At 32.7% G+C, this 15,458-nt stretch overlaps 1 pseudogene; it reads left to right on the forward strand.

Annotated features, from left to right (window-relative positions):
* The first annotated feature begins 15,030 nt into the window (after window positions 1-15,030).
* On the forward strand, window positions 15,031-15,208 carry LOC143663385 (large ribosomal subunit protein eL39 pseudogene; annotated as a pseudogene).
* The last annotated feature ends 250 nt before the right edge of the window (window positions 15,209-15,458 follow it).

Here is a 15,458-nt window from a genome sequence, read left to right on the forward strand (position 1 = left end):
GAATATGTCATTGGTAACAGAGTTCATCAGGAGTTAGAAACAGGGTAAGATAATGGGTAGTTGGAGCTGATGGGATACAGACTGTGCAACAGGACTAGATACAAAAACTCAAAAATGGACAGCACAATAATACCTAATTGTAAAGTAATCATGTTAAAACACTGAATGAAGCTGCATCCGAGCTATAGGTTTTTGTTTTGTTTTGTTCTTACTATTATTACTTTTATTTTTTTTCTCTATATTAACATTCTATATCTTTTTCGGTTGTATTGCTAGTTCTTCTAAACCGATGCAGATGTACTAAGAAACAATGATCATGCATCTATGTGATGATGTTAAGAATTACTGATTGCATATGTAGAATGGTATGATTTCTAAAAAAAAAAAAAATGGACAGCACAATACTACCTAATTGTAATGTAATTATGTTAAAACACTGAATGAAGTTGCATCTGAGCTATAGTTTTTTTAATTTTTTTTCTTATATAATTTTTTATTTTTTATTTTTATTTTTTGTCTATATTATCATTTTATTTCTTTTTCTGTTGTCTTGCTATTTCTTTTTCTAAATCGATGCATATGTACTAAGAAATGATGATCATACATCTATGTGATGATATTAAGTATTACTGATTGCATATGTAGAATGGAATGATTTCTAAATGTTGTGTTAGTTAATTTTTTTTAATTAATACAAAAATGTAAAAAAAATTAATTTGCTTAGATTTTATTCCTCCACAAGAATTTTTATACAAGCAAGTGAAGTTATCAAAGTCAAACCTAGTCATCTACTTGATTACAATCATTTTTGTATGATTTTCTGAAGGAAGTAAACTTGCACTATATCATCTATTAAGATTTCAAGAGATGTAATTAATGGTCCTAAATGTAGGTTGCCACTGAACAAACCCTTCCTATTGACCCATCTGTTTTCCTGTGGTCTTACCACCGCCTTTACCCAGACTTGTACATCTGGTGACTTTGTCCATTTCTTCCTACTTTCATTGCTTATTTATTAATAGCTGACTTTTTCCTCATGCACTTAGGTAACAATTGTTAAGTCTATTTCTGTTGTATATATAATTACAGTATAACCATCTAATTCTATACACTTCATCATACTTAGTCCCTCAGTGCAGACACCTCTAAAAAACTAATCCGGTTTACTTTCTATCACCCATATAATAATGAAATATTTTATGTAAAATTGCTTAATTTGTGCTTTTGAGAATGACTCTGACATTAATTATCATTTCTTCAACATTTTTGCTATTCTCACAAACCTTGTTGATCATTTCATATATTTGAACACTTCATGGAACAAGGCATACCTCATTTCTGAAAAAAAATCATTTTTATGCAACTACAGTTATGGATATAGATATGGACCTGTAAATAAAATATTGTAATGATAACTAAATTCAGACAAATAAAAAACACAATAAAATCCATCAGTTTTTAAAGATTGGCACTATTTTCTTTCTCCAAGTTTTCCATTTGATTATCAGTTTTCTTATGTTAACAAATTTGAGTAAGGTGTCATGGTCCACACTAGAAAGAGTTCAGCAACTCTTATTTTCATGTTGGAGAAGCTGAGAGAATAAAAGATGTATAAGAAAATATTACATATTACGCTGGTTTGAAAAGATGTATGTACCCTAGAAAAGCAATGTTTTAATCCTAATTCCATTTCGTAAAGGCAGCCGTTCCTTGTAATCCCTATTCAGTATTATATGGTTGAAACTGTAATCAGACCATCTCCCTGGAGATGTGATATAATCAAGACTAGGTTGAGGTGTGTCTCCACCCATTTTGGTGGGTCTTGATTAGTTTCTGGAGTCCTATAAAAGAGGAAACGTTTTGGAGAATGAGAGATTCAGAGAGAACAGAGCAGAACGACATAGCCACAAGAATCAGAGTCCACCAGCCAGTGACCTTTGGAGATGAAGAAGGAAAATGTCTCCTGAGGAGCTTCGTGAAACAGGAAGCCAGGAGAGAAAGCTAGCAGATAATACCGTGTTCGCCATAAGCCCTTCCAGCCAAGAGAGTAACTGTGACTGTGTTCACCATGTGCCTTTCCACTTGAGAGAGAAACCCTGAACTTCAGCAACCTTCTTGAACCAAGATATCTCTCCCTGGATGCCTTTGATTGGACATTTCTATAGACTTGTTTTAATTGGGACATTTTCTTGACCTTAGAACTGTAAATTAGCCAACTTATTAAATTCCCCCTTTTAAAAACCATTCAATTTCTGGTATATTGCATTCCAGCAGCTAGCAAACTAGAACACATATTATGGCAATAGGAATGTAAATTGGAAGAGAAACATGCCTACCTAATCTATCAAAAGTCCTTTGTAGAAAAAAAGGGAATTAGTGAATATGATTTACCTACATTTCTCATTTTTATGAAAAATAAACAGGAATCATTGGACTGGGAAGGATGATTTGTTATGATTAAAAAATAAGTAATTGAGAAATAAGAGGCAAATGAGATGAATAACTCATGTGTATTTAGTTATTCCTTCAACTAACATCAATTTTTGAACACTTAAAATACACTGAAGTAGGCACAGAATATGCAAAAATGAATATTATTCTACTTTCCACTCTTAAAGAACTCACAGATTAGGAAGGAAGGGAGCAGAGTATCAAAATGATTCTCAGCCTGGGTTCTAAGATTTATTACTGGTTCAACCCATCTTTATAGTCAAACTTCTTAACTCTTTTCGCCTTGTTGGTAAAATAGTGATAATCTGAGTCGGCACTTTATTATATTGTTTTGAGATAATAATACAGAATAACTCCTGGAATTTCCAAGATCCATATAAGCAAAATAAGCAGATTATTGCAAATAATTCATCATGTAGTATAGTAAAATATTGAGGAAGCGCAGAAATGAAGCAATTTCTTTGGAGAATTTAAAGAAGACCTCATTGTGAGCTGAACTTTGAATGAGAAAAAATGGTTAAAGGATCCACAAGGGACAGAATAAGTAAGAATGGTTAACAATCTCCAAATATTCTTGGGGTAGTGAAAAGTTACTGCTTTTCTTTTTTCCTTCCACCCCCCAAAAAATCTATCTACCTTTCTTTCCTTAAGCAGTAGATTTTACCACTGATTCTTAGAGAAAAATTAGAAAATTGGGTAAGATATTGTGCACTTTTCATTCTCAAATTTACAAATACATAAATTTGTATCTACTCTAACTTTCTGTGTTCTGGTCTCAGAAGAATAGATTTTACTTTTCCTGTTCAAATTTCAATTCCCCACCTGATTATCAGGATTAAATCTCCTTGCCTTCTAGCCTATGATAATTCATGAATTTTTTTCCTGTGTTTTCAACTTTTATATTACAACTGTCTTTTAATCTATAGGACATAATCATTATCAAATTTCCCATTTTAAAACAAAACTACAATCTCTGTCTATTATACCTCACTTTCAAGTTAATATTCTACCTCTCACCTTTCTTTCATGGAGAATATCCTAAAAAAAAAAAAATAACATAATCACTACTTCCTTACATATCACTCAAACTTCAATCTATCAGTTTTCACTACCAAAACTCCAATGAAATTGTTCTCTGTGACTTACATGATTCTGTTATCTCAACCCTCAATGAGCGTTTTTACCCCTAACCTACTTTTCATTGTTGACCACTTTCTTCTTGAACATCTTTTCTCTTTGCATTCTGAGACACCACGTTCCCTCGTTCTTTTCATTATCCCTCTAACTCTTTCTTCTCATTGTACTTCACTGGGACCTCAGCCTTTATACAAAGCACATACATTTCTGAGCCTTCTGATTCTTTTACACGTTTTTACCATTTTTAACTGATGCTTCTGAAAACCACATTTGTAACACAAAACAGACTCCAAGCTCCAGATACATATTTGGGATTACCTTTTGGATGCCTTAATATATCTGTTCATAGAAAACTAAACCTCAATATAGTTCAAAATTAACAAAATACTTTGAGAGCCAACTTGATCCTTCTCTTGCATCCCATTTGTCAATTAATAGTGTCACTATCTACTAAGGCAGCCAAAAAAGGAGTTGGAAAGCCTTCTCAGACACGTTTCTCCCATTTAATCTTTCCCTATACTTCTATATAATCAGTGCCCAGATCTTCTAATATATTTCCTTAATATCTCTTTACTTCTACTATAGCCCTTGTTACTGAAATCTTTGATCTTGGGGTTTGATATATTACAATCTGCCTTTTGCTCTTATGCAAGACTTCTATATATAAAATCATGGGAATCATGGTAAAATGCTTCAATACGCACCATTGCATAAATAATAAAATATTTTATGTCATACAAAACCTTCCATGAACTAATCTTTATCTTCACTGTCTTCTCATTGAGAAACAAAGAACAAGGTAGGGATACATGGACTTGTGGAAAAGAAATAAGATAGGAAAATATTGCAATAGTCACTATGTCAGTCAATAAAGCTTCAAATAAGGAAATAATAGTAAGGACAGTGTTTTAGTCTCCTGGGCTGCTCAAGCAAATATCATGAAATGGGTCAGATTAAACAACGGGAATTTATTCACTCCTGATTTAAGTCTGGGTAAAAGTCCATGTCAAAACATCACAAAAATAGTACTTTCTTCTCCAATACTGTGGCATTCTGGACTTGTCTTCCAGTGATCCTTAGTACTTAGTTTGTCACATGGAAAAGTACATCAAGACACTTCTTGATCACTTTGTTCTCTTCCTGTTTCTGTTGAATTTCAGCTTCTTGCTTCTTGTGGTTTTCTCTCTGTCTGGCTTTCCCTTCCCTTATAAAGATCTCCAGCGATGGGATTGAGACCCATCCTGATTGAGATGGGCCACACCTTAACTGAAGTCACCTCAACAGGAGGTCATAACTGGGTTCACACCCTTAGGAATGGATTAAATTTAAGAACATGTTTATTTTATTTTTTTTCACCTTGTGTACATACAGCTCCAAATCACTGCAGATTAAAAAGGTATGTTAGAATTCAAATGACTCTCTTGAGGTAGAACTGAGATGTTCTGGTTATGAGTTGGAAGTAAGGAGAATGGTTATATAAAGATATATAGAGATGAAGGGGTAGTAAATATTTTTACACTGACATAGAGATCTGTTTATCAATGAAATCTTAAAGTAATATAGAAAGAAGGTAGAACTATTTAAAGGAGTTGCATGGGCTACTGATTTGAGCTCAGGTCTTAGTGCTTAGGAATGAAAAGTTAAATGCCACAGAAAAAAACAGCATGGCAGATATTAATCTTAATACTTACTAAAGATTTGTCATTAAATAGAGACTATTTGAAAAGTAGAATCTAGATTCTATAGACAAGTTTTAGAAATTGAAAAATATTTTAATGTAGAAAGACTGTGTGACAAGTCAAGGTATAAAATAATCATGCCATTAATTCTTAAATTATACTTCCAAGGAAGATTGAATAGTGTGCTTTCACAGAAGTCAAATAATGTCATTTTCCCAATTCACTTTCATAAAAAATGAAAACAAATGTTAGTAGGATTTCTCATTATTAAGTTTCCCTGTTCAATATTTTTCAATTTTGGCATCTATGGCTCTTTTCTATACACCAACTAATTAAATTACTAAAACAAAAAAAGCTAAATAATATTAATGAAAAGTGTCAGAACTATAATTAAAAGAAAATATTTTATGTATGATTTTTTTACGTATAACCATTGTATTTTGTTAGTATATTTGTTGCTGCTTAACAGAAATTATAAAATGTATCAATTCTCATGGAATTTCTCAAACAGCATGACTTCCAGATACACTTTCCCCTAACATGTGTGAATCACAGCAAGGAAGCTCTCCTGAAGAGTGCAGGCAGGTGTTGAAACGAGACAAGATGCGGGAACACAGAGGAAGAAAGGGCAAGGACAATCCCAAGAAGAAATATCTTTATTTCCTACCTACCTATTCTGTTCTAGTTTTTGTTTTAGGTTTTACTTTTCATTATTGCATTTATTATCTTCAATTGTACTGTAAGATAGATGTAAATAATCTCAATTTGTAGGTGAGAAACTGAAATACAAAGACATGTGGTTACTTTCCCTAAGTCTCACCATTAGCAACTAGCTGAGCCTGTCCCATCTGAAATCAAAATCTGTTCTGCTTTCCAAAGCTATGCTGTCTTGAAGCCATAACATTAAGAGTGATTAATCAGTTAAAATTCAATAAAATATTAGCTAGATTCCAGTTATTCTAATTGTGGATAAAGATGACTGGTGATTTTTTTTTTTTGATGACACAGCCCACCTGATATGTTCTTAAAATACTTCAAACTCTCCTGGCAGCTTGAAAACGTCAAATAAATTAACAGAAAAATTTCACCCCTTTCAATGAATGAAGTAATAATATGGTTAAATTCCAGAAAATCAGGAAGATTGCTGATAAGGTAAACCCGGATCTATTGTGCTCATCTCAGAATACTAGAATTAAGAAATACTACTTGAATTAGGATTAAGGTTAATTCATAACAAATTAATTTTTACCTACTTTAAGACCACATTTGTTGTAATGCAAACCTTTCATTAGGATCAGAATTTTTCCAGTAGGTATAGAATATTTAAATATAGCAGTGCTGTTCTAAATTTGGTGCAGAGCTCAATGTATCTCACGAGAGAAAGAGAGAGAGAGAGAGAGAGAGAGAGAGAGAGAGAGAGAGAGAGAGAGAGAGAGAGAGAGAAGGAAAGAAAAAAGAAAAAGTTGCCTATAGAATTTGATTAAAATAACAAAATGGCCTGGGATTAACTACACAAATTATATCAGATATTTCCCCATTGTGTGTCGATTGCCTCCCCAGTTCTGATCTCTGGTTGATAACAGAATCTCAGACTACTTACTTACTGTGAACAGATTCTTTGCTCAAACCCCACCTGGGGTTTGAGTTTCCTTCCTTGCCACCCATCCAATCATGTGCACTCATGCTGGTACAGCTAACACATTTCTACTCTCATGACGCTAACTTCAGGCCAAGAAAACCATGTTTCTATCTTGAACATTGACTGCTGTGGGCACAGACATTTGTAGCTGATACACCTCAAATGTAACTTTTCAAGATACAAGATGAAACTAAAACACCACCTACCTATAATATCTAAATAAACCATAAATGGCAACTCCATGGTTGGTTTCAAGTGAAATTACTACAGTTTTGCCAGGGTCAGATCTCATTTATAATTATATTCACAACATTTGACATAGCACACAAATTGCATGGAATAAATGGTCAATAAACATGCTAATTGTAAACATTCATTATTAGTTAGAATAATAATCTCAGAACTAAGAAAAGAAGCTGACTGATTCAAGGAGAGCATGAGCAGCTTGAAAGAACTGTCGAAGAAGCTGGGGAAAAAGACTTGTACAATGAGTTAGAATGAATTTTGTTATATGTCTTGATTTCCCAGCTGCCAAGACAAATAACATACAAAGGATTGACTGAAGTAACAGGAATTTATTGGCTTATGATTTTGAAGATAAGAGACATCCAAAATCGTGGTATCAGTGAGGTGATGCTTATTTTCAGAAAACAGTGGTCTTTTGGTGCTACTGTCAGTGACCTTTGTGTCTTTAGCTTTCTTTTCACAAGGCATTGCCCATGGTGATGTCCTTTCCTTTCTCTTCCCAGTTCCATTGACTTACAGGTTCTTGTCCTTCCCCACGGCATTCTCTCCGTAAATCCTACAGTAGTAGGATTATGTCCCAACCTTTTTCAATTCACTTGGCCTATTTATGTTGGGTGCATACCACAGGAATGCTGTGAGATTAAGAACATGTTTGTTTCTGTGGTTCATAATTCAACCTACCATAGATATTACAGGACACTGCATGTACATTTTTCATGTGTTTTATCTTTTTTTATTTTGAATAATTTTAAGTGTCTAGAAAAGTTTCAAGATAGAACAAATTGTCCCTATATATCCTTCATCTTACTCAGATTCCCCAAATGGAACTACTTTACTACGTTTACTTAATCATTCTCTTTCATTCTCTCCCTCCCTTTCTTCCTCTCTCACTCTCTGTCCTCTTTTTTCTTTGTGTGTCTGTGTGTACATTTTTCATAAGGATAGTACAAATTACAGCATCTAGGATCAAAAGAATATATGTATATATACTCAAAGCAGATAGCATGTATAAATTTATATATGCTGTGTGTTAATGTCAGAATGTGTGGCGTGTATAGCATATGTATATGTACTATTTGAAAGTTGCAGACATGGTACCTCAATACTTCAGCAAGTAGTCACAAAATTGAGATCATTCTCATATACATATTCTCATAATACATTTTCTTCCACTGTCTTAGATTATACAACCATCATACAGTTATTAAAATCTGGAAATTGATTTCACATGATTTTCTTAATAACCCTAATTTAAGCAGTTACTCAGAGCCTACTTTTATAAACTAAGGAACCATGCCTATTGGTATTTGGACTCAGTGCTGGGAACAAGAGATACTCTACAGATGTGAATACATTTATTAAAGAACAGTTCTTTAGGATATATTACACATTATTTTCTTCATTCTGGTATACTGATTTGTAATTGTCAGTGGTTAGGTATGTTTATAGTTAATGTGAAAATTTTTGTGTTGGTAGTGTCAAAAGAATATGTTTTTTATCAAAGACTCAAGTTTTGGAATTCCCTACTACTTCTAGCTGTGTCAGAAAATTGAGTGGGTTGGATTTAAATACCTGTGGTGAGACCCATATGTTATATTATGATTGTGCCAGACTGACGTAGGAGGACCCACAAAAGCAGGGGGGTCCCTTCCATTATTAATGGTGTTCTATTAGCTACTTCTGTGATCCATGGAAATAAATGAAAATTCATTAAAACATTTACACTATCAATATTGTATAAACAAAGATGAAAGGAATGTCTTGTTATAAATGGGTTCTTATTGGACTAGGATACCTTGTTAAAATTTTCCAAGAAAAACAATAACAGTATTTTAAATTCTTCAAGGACTCCAATGATTAATCATTTTCTTTGTGCCCATTGGTTTGCAGTTTGGCAAGATGTGAATATATCCAAATGTCAGTGTCAACATTTTTATATATTAAAAACATCTGTAAGGAAGACAAGATAATTTGTTTCCATTTTAGTATTTCTAATAAATTCACATTTGTGAATTTCTATATGCAAACAAATATTTCTCATGCAGATTTTATCAGCATCATTTTTGCATTCGGATTCATTATATATCTGAATTGTTGAATAAAACTCTCAATTCAAAGTCTCAATCAAGATTGGCAAACTTTTTTCTGTAAAGGCCCAGACAGTGAATATTTTAGACGTTGAAGGCCACATGTGGTCTTAATTGCATATCCTTCTTTGATTTCTAATTATTTAAAAATATAAAGGCAAATTTTTATTTCATGGCCACACTAAAGCACATAGTTTGCTGATCCCTGGACTAGATCAGGTATTATATTGAGTGAAAAAGAACAAAATAGGCATAATTTTTAAATATGAGGCTACTAGAGGTTCTCAAAAGTTTACTCAGGAAATTCACTGTCTTAAGATAACCAAACACATTCATTTGTTTGGCAAATTTCCAAAACATATGCTATTGTGAACCCATTGTCAAAATGGCTAACAAACTAATGATTCTATCAATACATCAGGGGTTAATTTAAAAAAAGGCTAATTCCAGTTTAGAAAATATGTGATTTATGTTTATCAGTCTAATCGTATTCTTGTATAGGTGAACCTAACCTACTGAAAGTTACTGTAAATCATTACCTAATTAAGGAGGGAAAAGGTAGCACATGAGTTCTTGTGTTGTGTTTGTGATTATGTCAGCTACTACCTAGTTGACTTACAATGATAATCATTTGCTTCAATGAGAATAAAAGAGACTTGAGATGGCTAAATTTTATAGTTTGCTTTACTCACCACTAAGCATTTAGCAGTGTGTCTAGCACTGAAGCAACTAAATAAATATTAAAGATAAGTTCTGATAATCAGACTGTTTGTATCATGAGGTCTTAAGGGCTAGACAGAAACTCAGTCCTGAAGTAATAAAAGTACCAAAAAGAAAATCAAACCAAGATTCAGGTTCAAGTAAGAAGACAAGGACCATTTCTGGAACAGCGATACATGGCAAGAGTTTGATAAGGGGTAAAAATGCTAAAGTACTGGTGCTGCAAATAGAACATGAGAACAAAGAAGAATGTTGCTGAATCCCTGACCTGGTCTTCAAGCCCTTACTGCCACTGGTTGGATGGAATTTGCTTCATAGTCTGCCTTCAGTTGAACCTACAAGTGAAACTACATGTGCTCCCTTTGCAAAAGAATATCTTTGATTCCCAGTAGGTAGAATAGAGCCTAAAACCTAGTCTTTGTTAACTACTTAGCTAAACAAAGAAATAGCTATGGTGGAAAAAGAGTCAAGCATATCAATAAAGCAGATTTTTTTTCTGTTCATTTCTTTATAAAGTTATTACATAGTTTATATGAAATGATTACTGTCTATATTGGTACTTGTGATGCTCAATATTTAATAATTCAGATATATTAGTAACAATATTTTTGATGCGTTCTTTAAAAATGTTGTATCTACTTTATTATCTTAGTAAATGTAGTGTGTTGAACATATCTCCTTTCTCTGATAATGCATAGTTATTAGTTTAAATACTCATTAGGCTGTGATTTTAATATACATGTTTTGGGTTTTATGGCTGATATCAGCACAAACCACAAACATTCTTTTTTTTTTTTTCATTTTTATTTAGACCTGGAAAATAGTATGATCCCTTGAACATTGCCAATTACTTATAAATATATAATGAATATGTGATAATAAAATATCACTTAATGACATATTACATAATATGGGCACAAGTGAAATATTGCTTTTCTATAATAACAAATCAGTGTGAAAGCAAATATATATATTAATTTTATTTCATAAGCAAGGCTGAGTTTACATGGCTTTTTATTTTTTCAGTCCGAAAAAAAGACAGCAATAACTTTCACAGAAAATTTCTGATCTACTCTGTATGCTGTCAGCAATGAACTGTAGATGACAGAAAATGGTTGAAGTATTCTTCTGTGTTTCCCAAGTCTCCAGAATTTCCATTCTGTGTCAAAGGTTGCAACATTCTACACAGGCTAACCATATTGTAGTAATCCAATAAGAAGTTTTGAACTGAATTACCAGAAAAACAAGATCATGGATAAAGGTTCAAACAACTGTAATATAGAGATACACTGTAGTTGGCTACTACCAGTTCACAAAAGCAAACTGTGAATGATGCAAGATATTATTAACAACTATATTTTATGTACTTAAAATTAAATGATTTATTTCTAGAATGAAGGTAATAACATACTCTAAACTCATTGCTTCCTAATCATTTTTTACATCATACTATTAACTCCGATCCCAATCTTGAGAATACTTAGTTTGCTGTTTTTGTATGTGTAAATATTATATAATAGTTTATTACGTAGACATAAACTATTAGACATATAGACATATAGACACTGTATTTCTTCCTATTTCTACACTATATGATGCCACTTTATAGATTGAAATGAGCCATCGCAGAAGTATTTACACTGCAAAAACCAAAAAATGCTACAAACCAGGGCTTTTTTCCCCCCTAGGGAACCAACTGATAAATATTTACCAGGATACCAGTTTTCATATAGAACAAAATTGGTATTTTATTTTTCCATTTGTAAGATGACATAGGAGTAAGATGATCATGGAACAGAGATGCTTTGACCCAGAAGTTTACAAGATTAATTGGCATATTCCTATTCATTCAAATTTGGTCTTCTAAGTTACGTCAAAACTCAGAATAGACATTTTACTTAAAGATACAATTTGAATTCTCCACTAAGAACTCATGCTCAGATACATCAGTCAATGTGTAATTGACTCTAAATAGCAAACAGACAAGCTATTAAACTCTATGTATGGGTGAATGATATATAAAAAGTTAAAATGTCCCCATGGTTTGAAACTGTCAAGCATTTATTTTTCATTTTTACTCTTACCACTGATTCTGTATAACCAATTTTACCAAGTGTAATAAGTCATATGAGCAGGCTTTAAGAAATTAAAATTCTCTTAAAACATTTGGTGCATTCAGTAGAAGGATACAGACCCATCCATCCTGAGAGGTATACTTATATGGAAGGGGATGAGATGGACAAATGATTGATATTCTTCAATGGGGTAGATAAAACTTCTAGGAAAAATTTGGTTTCAAATATAGAATTTCTAGATTTGTCACGAAAAACCATGGGTTTGTATGAATATTGAAAATGAAAGAATTTGATCACATACAAGTTGCATTTACAAAATCCAGAAATAGAAAATTTTATTTGAATGAATCTATGTAGAAATACATGTATATGCAGAGGGAGATGACTGGAGGCATATCCTCCAAACAATGAGAATGGTTGTCTGACTAATGGCATGTTTAATGGTTTTACTTTCTTCTTCACCTTTTCTTTAACAATCATCATTTAAAGTTCACTGGCCAATGCAGAATGAATTTGCAAAGATAGTGAAAGATTTTTTAGGCTTTGATTTAGTTGTATTTTTGTACCTCTTGGCTCTTAAGAAAATTTCTATCATATGATTATTTAAATACAAACTTAAGGAACAGACATCTCAGGTTCTAAATCTCAGAGTCAATCTTTTAAAATAACAAAATGTACAGTGTAATAAAATGTACAGCGTAACAAAAGTTGCAAGACAAACAGGAAAACAAGAAATAATGGTCCATTAAAAGGAACAAGATAAAAATCAAGAAACCATCAACAAAGAAGTGCACACTATGAAAACATTGGCCAAATATTTCAATATGCCCAAAGAGATAAAAGAAAACATAGAGAAAAAATTTAAATATTAGGAAAATAATGATTGAATTATGTAAGAATCACAAAAAAGAGAAAGTTTATAAAGTAACTAACAGAAATACAGTACATGGAGAACACAATAGCTGAGATGAAAAATTCCCTAGAGTGTTTGAAAAACAGACTGTAACTGACAGAAAATAGAATCAGTGAACTAAGAGAAAAACAATTTAAGTGATCCAAGCTGAACAGCAGAAAGACAAATAAAAAGTGAGACAAACCTAAGAGACCTGCATGATACCATTGAACATATAATATAGTTATTATTAGCGTCCCAGAAGAGGAAGAAAGAAAGAAAGGGCCCAAAGCAGTATACAAAGAAACAATGGCAGTAAACTTCACAAGTTTATTGAAATATATATGAATATGCACATTTCAGGCACTCAACCAACCAATTCCTCAAATTTTAAAGTAGAAGAGAACAAGATACATGTTAGTCAAACTGTCACACGCCAAAGGCAAGGAGAGAATTCTGAAAGCTACAAGAGAAAAGCAACATATACGTAGAAGGGAGTTCTAGTAGGATAAAATGTGAATGTCTCATCAGAAAGCATTGTGACAAAAAGGCAGTGGGACAAAATATTAAACTAGCAAAGAAAACAATTGCCAACCTATTATGTTATATCCAGTGAGATTACTTTCAAGTGTGAGGGAAAGAATAAGACATTTCCAGGTTATCACAAGCTGAGAGAATTTATAACCATTAAACCTGCCCTACTAGCAATGATGAAGGGAATGATTCAGGCCAAAAGGAATGGACTTTAGACAATACATTGAAACAGTAAAAAGAAATAAAAACATCCAACAAAGGTAGCCATATTGTTAATTATAAATGCCAATATTATTGTTTTGTATTTTTTGTATAACTCCACTTTTTATATCTTGACATTCTAAAATGCAAACCCATAAAAAATTTATGATACATATGTTTTTGTAAATACACTGTATAAAGATATAATTTGCAACAAGTACAACAGAGAAATAGGGGGATAGAGGGAGATAGAACAATGTACGGATATGGTATTGAAACTAAGGTGGTATCAAATAAAATGTGATTGTTAAAGATTTATGATGCTAAATTTAAGTTCAATGGTAACCACAAATAAAATATATGAAAAATATATATAATAAAAAATGAGAAAGAATTCAAAATACAAAACAAATAAAAGAAATATGAAATTTGGCTTTAAGGGAAGAATTGAGGGCCAAAAATGTATAGACTTACAAAAACCAGTTAGAAAAACAGCAGGAGAATGTCTTGCATTATCTATAGCTAATGTAAATGGATTAAACTTCTCAGTCAAAAGATAGAGATTGGCAAAATGGACAAAAAAGCATGAGTGGCTATACGCTGTTTACAAGAGACTTACTCTAAATTCAAGACACAAGTAGGTTGAAAGTGAAAGGCTCAGAAAAATATGTGAAGCAAATACTGACTGTTTTAGTTTGTTAGCTGCTGGAATGCAATATACAGTAATGGAATGGCTTTAAAAAAGGGGAATTTAATAAGTTGCTAGTTTACAATTCTAAGGCTAAAAAAATGTCCCAATTAAAGCAAGTCTATAAAAATGTCCAAATTAAGGCACTAACAAGAGATTTCCTTCACTCAAGAAAGGCTGATGAAGTTCAGGGTTTCTCTCTCAGTTGGAAGGGCACATGGAAAAATCTCTCAGCTTTCTCTCCTTGCTTCATGTTTCATGAAGCTCCCACAGGAGGCATTTTCCTTTTTCATCTCCAAATGTCACTAGCTGGTGGACTCTCTGCTTTGTGGTTCTATGGCATTCTGCTGTGGCTTTCTGGTGGCTCTAAAAAAGAGACTTTTCCAAAATGTTTCCTCTCTTAAAGGATTAACAGGTGGAGTCACAACTCTATGGAAGCTATCTGATCAAAAGTCACCACCCACAATTGGGTAGGTCAAATATCCATGGGAACAATCAAAATGCTCCCAGCCACAATATTGAATCAGGATTAAAGGACATGGTTTTTCTGGGGTCCACCACAGATTCAAACTGGCACAGTAATCAAAAGACAGTTGAGGTAACTATATTCATATCACACAAAATAGAGTTTAAGTAAAAAACTGTTATGAAGCTCTTTCTCCTCATCTGCCATAGTTATGCATGTGCTTGATTGTTACCTTCAACATATCTTCTCATAAGACTTTTAGAATCAAGCGATTCCTGGCCAAGAAACAAAAACAGAATCATCTGATTCCTCAATGGATTCGAATGAAAACTAGCACTAAAATCAGGTACAACTCCAAGAGGACATTGGAGAAGAACCAAGCTGGGTCTGTAAGGAATCATACATGATGGCACACATGTTAATGCTATATCACATTCACTAGCACCTTTAAGCTGAAAAGTCACCCTTTCTGAGTAGTTGGACTTAATTTTATTGGGAGAAAACCTGAGTTTTCCTTGTTTTTATGCTTTTGCATAAAATATATATTGGTTCAGTAATAAAAAAAAACTGTTATGAAGGACAAAGAAGGTCTTTACACACTAAGAGAACTGATTTTAAAAAATCGTACAATAATAAATATATA

Source organism: Tamandua tetradactyla, chromosome 19 (assembly GCF_023851605.1).
Source record: "Tamandua tetradactyla isolate mTamTet1 chromosome 19, mTamTet1.pri, whole genome shotgun sequence".
Classification (NCBI taxonomy): domain Eukaryota; kingdom Metazoa; phylum Chordata; class Mammalia; order Pilosa; family Myrmecophagidae; genus Tamandua; species Tamandua tetradactyla.